The sequence below is a fragment of the Nicotiana tabacum genome, chromosome 14 (assembly GCF_000715075.1).
Source record: "Nicotiana tabacum cultivar K326 chromosome 14, ASM71507v2, whole genome shotgun sequence".
Lineage (NCBI taxonomy): Eukaryota > Viridiplantae > Streptophyta > Magnoliopsida > Solanales > Solanaceae > Nicotiana > Nicotiana tabacum.
The window spans coordinates 55,015,460-55,026,117 of NC_134093.1; positions in this window are offsets into that span (position 1 = coordinate 55,015,460).

The window sequence follows — 10,658 nt, forward strand, 5'->3', positions numbered from 1 at the left end:
AAGTGACTTGCCTCAAGAATCCCTTCGAAATCCCTCTCAAAATCGCCTAATCCCGAGCTTGGAAGGTTCAAAAGTAAAGAAAATCTCGGAACCCTCGTTTTTAACACACTGCCCAGCCTTTTCGCTTCTGCGGATCACGTAACCGCACCTGCGGATATGCCCTAAGGCTCCCTTCGCTTTTGCATTCCTGCCTATGCATCTGCGCAATTGCAGGTGCAGAATTTCCATCGCACCTGCGCAAGCTCCCCCACTAGCCAACTCCGCTTCTGCGCCCATGACGCCGCATCTGCGACCACACAGGTGCGAAAATTATCTCGCACCTGCGACCACTGCACACCTCCATCCTAGGTCGCTTATGCGCTTCCCAGCCCACACATGCGAGCTCGCACCTGCGACCAAAGCTCCGCAGGTGCGATTACACCAGAAGGCTTCAGCTACATCACCCCTTTTTACTCCAAACTTGATCCGAAAATCACCCGAACTCCACCCGAGGCCCCCGGGACCTCAACAAAATATACCAACAAGTGTTTAAATATTATACAAACTTAGTCGAGCCTTCAAATCACATCAAACAATGCTAAAACCACAAATCACACCCCAATTCAAGCATATTAAAACTAAGAAATTCCAACTTTTACAAACGATGCCAAAACCTATCAAATTACTTCCGATTGACCTCAAATTTTGCACACAAGTCATAAATTACACCAGAGATCTACTCCAACTCTCAAAACCCCAATCCGAGCCCGGTAACCACAAGGTCCACTCTCGGTCAAACTTTCAAATTTCCAACTTTTGCCATTTCAAGCCTAATTCAACTACGGACTTCCAAATCACAATCTCGACACACTCATAAGTCTAAAATTACCCTACGGAGCTAACAGAACCATCAAAATTCTATTCCGGAGTCATTTACACACAAGTCAATATCCGGTCAACCATTTCAACTTAAGCTTTCAACCTTGAGACTAAGTGTCTCAATTCATTCCGAAACCTTCCCAGACCCAAACCAACTACCTTGACAAGTCACATAGCAGCTATAAAGCATAAAATGAGTAGTAAATAGGGAAACGAGGCTACAACTCTCAAAATGAACGGTCGAGTCATTACACCATTAATATTAATGAACGAGGCTTATGCCACTGTGACTCAGGAAGAGAGCCAACGATCCTTATGAGTGGTTGACATGAAAAAAGATCCTCTGATCATGTTAGTAGGGAAAACTCAAGGACTCAAACCTAAGAAGCCAGGTCTTATCTGTGAGCATTGTGGATACAAAGGATACTTAAAAGAAAATTGTTACAAAATCATTGGGTATCCCTAGGATTTTAAGAGCAAAAAGAAGAATGTGACACCTACTGGTTTCAAACCTTTTGCTAACACCACTACAACATCGGACAATGAATCATCCTCTAAAGGAAAATCCGCAGGATATTGTTTCACAGAGCAACAATAACATACAGTTACTGAGCATGCTGGATAAGTCTTCTTCGAGTGAATGCAAGAGAAACATGGCAGGTATATTCTCGCTACTATCCAATGATTTTGCCTGTGAATAGATTGTAGATTCGAGGGCCTCTCATCACATTACACCTGTTAAGACTCTAGGAGATCAAATACGTAGTAAAGTACAAGTACCAACTGGTAGTAGAACTCACATTTCAAGTGCAGGGGAGACAATGATTCTAGGAGATCATAAGATCCACAATGTGTTACACGTACCAGAATTCAAATTCAATCTACTGTCGGCTTCCAAAATAACCAGGGAACTCTTTTGCTTGGCCACGTTTTCCCCCGATTTTAGTGTGTTTCGGGGACTCTTCAATGGCAAGGTAATGGGGATTGGTGGAGAGAGAGATGGTTTGTACATACTATAAGAAGAAATAAAGCCTGCAGCAGGAGCAACTGCCTTCAAAACAGAAAACAACGGAAGATTATGGCATTAGAGATTGGGCCACCCATCAGTTAGTGAAATGCAACATGTACCATCACTTATAAGCCTAGTTGATAGTGGCATTCAAGATAATTGTGATATTTGTCCCTTAGCTAAACATAGTAGACTGAAATTTCCTAGTAGTAATAATAAAACAGATATCCCTTTCTAGCTTATGCATCTAGATGTATGGGTCTATACTCGGAACTACATATAATAGGATATATTATTGTGCGACTATTATGGATAATTATAGTAGATACACTTGGATATATTTGATGCAGTCTAAATGTAAAGTATTTGATGTGTTAAAATATTTTCTTTCCATGATTAATAACCAGTTCGGAATGAATTTCAAAATTTTAAGAACAAAAAATGGGACAGAAGTCTTTAATGCTAACTGTAATGAATTATTGGCTTATAGTGGGATTATACATCAAAGTAGTTGTCCATATACTCCATAACAAAATAGGACAGTGGAGAGAAAGCATATGCATATATTTGAAGTAGCTAGATCTCTAAAGTTTCAAAGCTCCATGCCAATTTGATTCTGGGGAGACTATCAGAATTGCAGTCTATCTTATTAACAAATTGCCATCAATTGTGTTGGAAGGGAATACACCTTATGAATTGTTTCTTGGAAAGGAACCTAAACTAGAGCATCTAAGGTTGTTTGTCTGTCTTTGCTATGCAAGTACACTACATAGAACTGACAAGTTTACAACAAGAGCAAGAAGGCTATCCTGATTGGTTATTCAGAAACTCAAAATAGGTATAAACTATATGATTTGGAAGATAGACAACTCTTTGTCAGTAGAGATGTTACTTTCAAAGAATCCATATTTCCTTTCAAAGAAGATCCACACGAAGATACTTCAAATATATTTTTATTCAGGAAACCAACAATTATTCAACCATTTGAGGAACAACATTATGTTATTCCTCATCCTACTCAAACAATTACAGAACCATTACCTCAATATGCAGTGTCAGACCCACAATCTCATCCTAAAGGTAGTGAGGGTAATACACGCCAGTACAATCTGAAGCATCATCAGATTCAGCTACCCCAGCTAAAGGACTGGAACTCCATGACGAGTCAGTTAAAGCTATCTCACAAGTTGAACAACCAAAAGTGGCAGTTCCTATGCCTGATGAAGCACCTGGAACTAATCAGGAGGCAATTTCTATCGGACCAAGCAAAGTATCTAAGCCACCTATTTGGCTTAGTGATTATGTTACTACAATCAAGCCAATTGCTTATTTCTCTTATCCCATCTCCTAGTGTATTACTTATTCTCACCTATCTTCTACCTAGGGGTGTACATGGACCAGATTAGTTCAATTTTTATCAAAACCAAACCAAACCAACTATATATTGGTTTGGATTGGTTCGGATTTTTCGCGTTTTCTATTACATGAATATTATTTCAATCTTACTTTATTAAAGTTATTGATAGAATTTTGATAAGTGAATATATGTTTAGTAAAAACTGAAAAAACTGACAAATATATGATTTATTAAAATATTCTTAAGAAAAATATTTTTTAGTAACACATGATAGTTTTTTTCTTAGTCATCTAACAATAATTTTTCGGTGATGTACGCTTTCAAACTTAACCGAATTTAATAATTAAATATAAAAATCAATGTGATACCTAAATAAAAATATGTTCTATTTAATTTTAAATTATTGAAATACCATTTCAAATTCGAAGAAAATATAAAAATTTACTTGACATATGAATATAGAAGAACAAAGAGATCGACACATTTCAATAACACTTGATAAGAAAGTGATGATACAACCCATTATTTAAAGTAAATAAAAATGGATTCACTTCATAGTTCTATTAAATATAATACATCCCATGAGAGGATTCCAAATATTTCTCGATATTCTTTAAAGAAAATTCTATATAAAATCTTAGAAGCATATATAAAAATTATATATTTATATGTCAGTTTGGTTTGAGTGTTTTTACTCAATAACAAACAAAATCAAACTAAACCTTATCGAGTTTTATAATTGGTTTGGTTTGACTTTTCGATTTGATGTGAGTTTTCGGTTCGGTTTGAACACCCCTACAGTTCTACCTATCATGCATATTTAGGGTCATTCTCCACAGTCACAGAATCCAAAACCTTTAGAGAAGCTTCTAAAGATCAGAGATGGGTAGAGGCTATGCAACAAGAGATTGATGCTTTAGAAGAGAATATACATGGGAGTTGGTGCCTCTACCAGCTGGAAAGCAAGACATAAGTTCTAAATGGGTGTATAAAATTAAATACAAGGGCCATGGTGAAATAGACAAGTATAAATAAAGACTAATGGCAAAAGGTTACACATAGAGGGAAGGTTTGGATTGTCATGAAACATTCTCTCCCGTTGACAAGATGGTTACTCTCATAACTGTGATTAGCATGTTAGCAACTAAGGATTGGCATTTGTGTCAGATGGATGTGAATAATGTCTTCCTTCAAGGTGACTTATATGAAGAGGTCTATATGAAACTTCCACAAGGGTTTCACAGACATGGGGATTCTAGAGTATGTAGATTGTTAAAGTCCTTGTATTGGCTTAAACAAGCCTCTCGATAATGGAACATCAAATTGACTTCTTCTTTACTAGAAGCTGGTTTATATCAAAGCTCACATGATCACTCCATGTTTACTAAGCAAAATGGAGTGGACATTGTGATCATCTTGATCTATTTGGGTGATATTCTAATTAGTGGGAGCTCCAAGGACATTATTCATGAGGCAAAAAAAAACTCTTCAGGACAATTTTAAGGTCAAAATTTAGGGGAACTTAAATACTTTCTGGGGACTGAAGTGATGAGGTCTAAATGTGGGATGGGATCTTACTTAATCAGAAGAAGTATGATGTGGAGTTGATTTCTGATACGGGATTAAGTGGAGCCAGGACAACTTCCACCTCATTAGAATAGATTATCAAGCTGACAACAATAGACTATGACACTCATGCTGGAAGGTCTGATGATTTACCTTTGGAAGATATTAGCAGTTACTAAAGACTAGTGGGCAAGATGATTTATCTGACTGTCACTAAGCCATATATTTACTTTGTAGTGCAAGTTTTGAACCAATTCATGCAACCACCTAAACAATCATATTGAGAAGCTGCATTAAGAGTGCTAAGATATATAAATAATGCTCTTGGTTTAGGAGTATTCTTGAAGAAACGTTCAATGAACTGATTGCCTTCTGTGATTCTTATTGGACAGCTTGTCCCAATACTAGAAGGTTAGTCACATGCTATGTAATCAAGCTGGGTGATTCCTTGATCTCATGAAAATCGAAGAAGCAGTAGACTGTGAGCAGAAACTCAACTGAAGCTGAATATAGGAGCATGACAGCGGCTGTAGCAGAGATTATATGGCTAGTTGGGCTTTTAAAGGATCTCAAGATTTCACTTTCTACACCAGTACAACTCTGCTATGACAGAAAGGCAGCAATGCGATTTGCTGCTAACCCCACCTTCCATGAACGTACCAAGCACATTGAGATCAATTATCACTTTGTCCGAAAGAAGATTAAATTAGGCCTGATCAAGACTAGTTATCTGACCACCAGATCTCAGTTGGCAGATTTGCTCACCAAAGGGTTAAGTGTTGCTCAACAACATACTCTTCTTTCAAGCTGGGTGTGCTCGATGTATTTCACCCACCCGTTTGAGGGGAAGTATCAGAGATATTAACAGTTGAAATAAGTTGTTAATGAGTTGTTAGAAGTTAAGTTGTTAGATAGTTAGATTGCACGTGAGAGTTGAGTGCACTGAAGTGTGTGTGTGTGTATATATATATACTTGTACTCTTTTTCAGAGAGATAATAAAAAAAATCTTTCTTTTCTTCTTCCCAATTTCTTCTCTCTAGAATGTATGTATGTGATTTTGTCTCTCTTCTCAATTTATGTCATAATTGAGCACAATTTATGTGACGCCCCGATATGTCGTTTTGAGAATTAGACCTTATTTTCTTATTTTAAGACCTCCGTTAGCTCTGTTTGATGTTTCTTGGTTTGCATGCATGGTCCGTATCACTTTTTGAAAAGCTTTTATGTGAAAATTTAAAGAAAATATGATTTTTAGCTTTTAAAAAACTTGAGTTGACTGCGGTCAATATTTTATAAAAATGACCTCGGATCGGTGTTTTGACGATTTTAATAGGCCTGTATCATAATTTTAGACTTGGGTATATGCCCGAAATTTAAATTGGAGGTCCCTAGATTTATTTGACTCATTTTTGTCAAAAACTAGTATTTTGAAAGTTTAAAATTTCCTAAGTTTGATCGTATCAGGTTCGTATTTTTATGTTGAAACTTGGAATAGGTCTGTATTACTATTTGAAACTCTTCTTCAAAATTTGGTGTAATTCGGAATTGGTTTGACATGATTCGGATGCTTATACGTGATTCTAGTAGTTCTTATCAGTGGTCGCATTTGCGATCCTTGAGTCGCATTTGCCACTCAGTGTGCATTTGGGTGATCTTCGCAATTGAGAAGGCATTGTCCGCAATTGTGAAGGTGGGTCTTTCCGCAATTGCGAACTTTTCATCGCAATAGCGACTTCTAGGCTTCTGAGGTAGGGTTCGCATTTGTGACCCTTGTTTTGCATTTGCGATGTTCACAATTGCGAACATGACTTCAAAATTGCGACATCTGCAGCTGGGTAAAAGAGGGAAAATTGGGACTTAGCTCATTTTACACTATTTATCAATCCTAAACACTCTAGAGGCGATTTTCCAAGAGACTTTTCTTCCCAAATTCATTGGTAAGTGACTTTAATCAATATTTTTCAAGTACTCATTACTTTTCATGAGATATGAACATCATATTTAGGATTTCCAAGACAGAAATTAGGGATTTGGGTAGAAATTGGGGATTTGGGTAAACTTAAGATTTAGACCTCAAATTGAGGTCGGATTTCGAAACAAATCACATAACCGGATTCGGGGGTGAATGGGTAATCGGGTTTTGATCGGAACCTCGGGGTTTGACCAAGCAGACCCAGGGTTAATTTTTGTTGACTTTTCTAAAATGATCAAAATTGAACCTCTTTCATTAATGGGTAGTTTCTAAAGCTTATTTTGAAATGTTTGATCGATAATTTGCTAGATTTGGTTGGTTTGGAGGCTCTTTCAAAAGGCAAGGCCGTCATTGGTTGATTGCTTTGATTCACTGAGTGAGGTAAATGTTGGTTCTAACCTTGACTTGAGGGAATTAGGAATTCTTGAACTATGTGTTATGTGAAGTTTTTGGGAAAACGACGTATATGCGAGGTAACGAGTGTATATACGCCGTCATGATATTTTTATCCATGTTTTCGTTTATTTCATGATATATCTTGCTTCATGCCTTAATTGTTACATGCTTTATTTCACTTTTATGCCATAATTGTTACTTGTCATTTTTTTTTATATTAAATTGTTCATCCCTTCCATGACTAGATGCTTATTTGCTACTTGCCTCTACTTGGTTTGCTTGTATACCTAAGTTGTCACATGCTTTACTTACCTTGTTGTTTTGTAATATTTGTTGCATTCTATAAATGTGGTTTTCTTGCATGAGTTTTTTAGTTGATAGATACCGATGAATTGGTAAAGTTGAGACTTCGAGTCGTTAGAGATTCTTTGATTATTATGTGATTCTTTATTGTCTTGTACATTTACCTTCTTGATGCAGAAATTCTTGTAAACTTGGTTGTTGAATTGTTTATATTGATTGAAATTGTTTGGGGAGGGGTTGCACGCCGCAATGAAAATTGAAAGCTAATGAATTGAAATCGTGGAATAATGACAAATTATGATATTAACAGATGATTATATGGTGGGATCGGGTTGCGCGCCGAAACGGATTGTATATGTGGTACTTATTTGTGATTGTTGGAATTGCCTCGATATTGTGATATGAGACTATGCAATTTGTTATTATGGGCTCTCTGGTAGTTAAATTTCGAGTTCGTTCTCATGAGTTAACTACTTTACTTCCATTTCATATTTTTTCGTTATTATTATTGTCGCATACATGTTATTGTAAGTGAATTGCCTTAGCCTCGTCACTACTTTGTTGAGGTTAGACTCGGCACTTACAGAGTAAATAGGGTCGGTTGCACAATTCCAAGTGCGGTCCGCGCTCTTTCACCTGGGCCTGCCTTCTATGAACCTCATGTGCGGTCCGCACATTTTTGAGTGCGGTCGCTTATTTGCCCCGCACTAACACACTTAAACTTTAGAGAGTTTACATTTTGACACTTTGGCAAGCCTCCAATTATGCGTTCCGCATTTGAAATGTGCGGCCGCATAAGCACCCCTGTTGTGGCACATGAAATTCTGTGGTCCGCACAATTAAAGTGCGGTCCGCAATTGCTTCTATACTTGGCCATTTTTCATCCACCCTTCTTGCATGTAACACTCAATCCTTTAGCACACTTCAAATTAAGTTAACACAACAAGTAACATCTAACTACAAAAGAAAAAGAAAAAGAACATGGGTTGCCTCCTAAGAAGCGCCTGATTTAAAGTCGCAGCACGATACAATATTAAAGCATCCTCAAGTGAAGTAAATGACCGCCACCACATTGCTATCTCCAACCCTCCCCAAGTAGTGCTTAAACCGGTGACCATTAACTCAAAATACTTTATTGTTTTTGTTCTTCAAGTCTAATGCACCGAAAGGTGTCACACCAACAATTTCAAATGGACCACTCCACTTGGATTTTAGCTTCTCGGGAAACATTTTCAACCTTGAGTTAAATAACAATACAAGATCGCCCACCTTGAACTTTTTGTTCCAAATGTATTATCATGAAGATATTTCATCTTTTCTTTGTACAAGGACGAACTCGCATATGCATGGTACCGGAACTCATCCAATTCATTCAAGTGTGTAACCCGCAAGTTAGCGGCTACTCCTAATCAAGATTCAATTTCTTTAGAGCCCATATTGCTTTGTGCTCTAGTTCCACCGGAAGATGACAAGCTTTCCCGAACACTAACCGGTATGGAGACATTTCGATAGGTATTTTGTAAGTCGTCCGATTATCCCATAATGCATCATCAAGCTTCTTGGACCAATCCGCCTGATTAGCATTTACCGTTTTAGGCAAAATACTCTTTATTTTCCAGTTGGAGACTTCCACTTGCCCACTAGCTTGTGGGTGATAGGGAGTCGTGACCATGTGAGTAACACCATACTTGCTAAGTGAAGTGTCAAAAGCTTAGTTGCAAAAGTGTGACCCCCATCGCTTATGATTGCACGTGGAGTACCAAATCTTGTATAAATATTCATCTTCAAGAAAGTCACTACACTTCTCGCCTCATTGTTGGGTAAGGCGATGACCTCAAACCATTTGGACATATAATCCACCGTAACCAAGATGTAAGTGTTTCCACAATAGCTCACAAAAGGGCCCATAAAGTCAATGCCCCAAATATCGAAAATATCAATCTCCAAGATGGTTGTGAGAGGCATTTCATTTTACTTTGAGATTCCACCGACCCGTTGACATTCATCACATCATTTCACCAAATCACTAGCATTCTTTAGGCCAATGGAAACCACAACTAAGAACTTTGGCCGCCGTTCTTGTTCTACCATGATAGCCACCATATGGTGAAGAATGACAAGCCCCAAGAATATTGCCTTGCTCTTTTTTCGGTACACACCTTTTAATCAACCCATCCGTATAAATCATGAAAAGGTATGGTTCATCCCAATAATAATCTTGACAATCTCTTTTGAGCTTCTTCCTTTGGTTTGAAGAGAACTCATCCGGAATGAAGGCACTCACAAGAAAATTTGCCAAGTTCGCAAACCATGGCACCTCTTTCATTGAAATTGCCAGAAGTTGCTCATCGAGAAAGTAGGCATTGATTTCACGGCCATCATGCGGCCTTCCCTCCTCTTCCAAACAAGACAAGTGGTCCGCCACTTGGTTTTCACTAGCTTTCTTATCTTGGATATCAATATCAAATTCGTGCAACAAGAGTACCCATCTCATCAACAGGACTTTGGACTCCTTTTTGTTCATAAGATAGCGAAACACCGCATGCTCCGTGTCGACAATAACTTTGGCACCCATCAAGTATGGGCGGAACTTCTCAATTTCAAACACAATAGCAAGGAGCTCTTTATCCGTAATGGTATAATTTCTTTGGGCACTATTTATGGTCTTACTAGCATAGTAGACCGGATGAATAATTTTGTTGATACGTTTCCCCAAAATAGCCCCAACCACTACGTCACTTGCATCACTTATGAGTTCAGAAGGCACACTCCAATTTGGAGCGGTGATAATAGGACTAGTTGTCAACTTGAGCTTTAATAGTTCAAAAGCCCTCATGCAATTATCATTGAAACTGAACTTGGCATCCTTCTCAAGGAGCTTATACAATGGGTTCACCACTTTAGAGAAATCTTTGATAAAGCGCCGGTTAAAACCCGCATGGACTAGAAAACTCCGCAGACCCTTCACCGAAGTTGGGGGTGGAAGCTTAGAAATCACCTCAATCTTCGGCTTGTGAACTTCAATTCCATTATATGAGATTTTATGTCCAAGGACAATACCTTCCTCAATTATGAAATGGTATTTCTCCCAATTGAGTACCAAATTGGTTTCTTCACATCTAGCCAACACTTTGTCCAAATTTGCAAGACAATCATCAAAAGAATCCCCAACTACCGAGAAGTCATCCATGAAAAT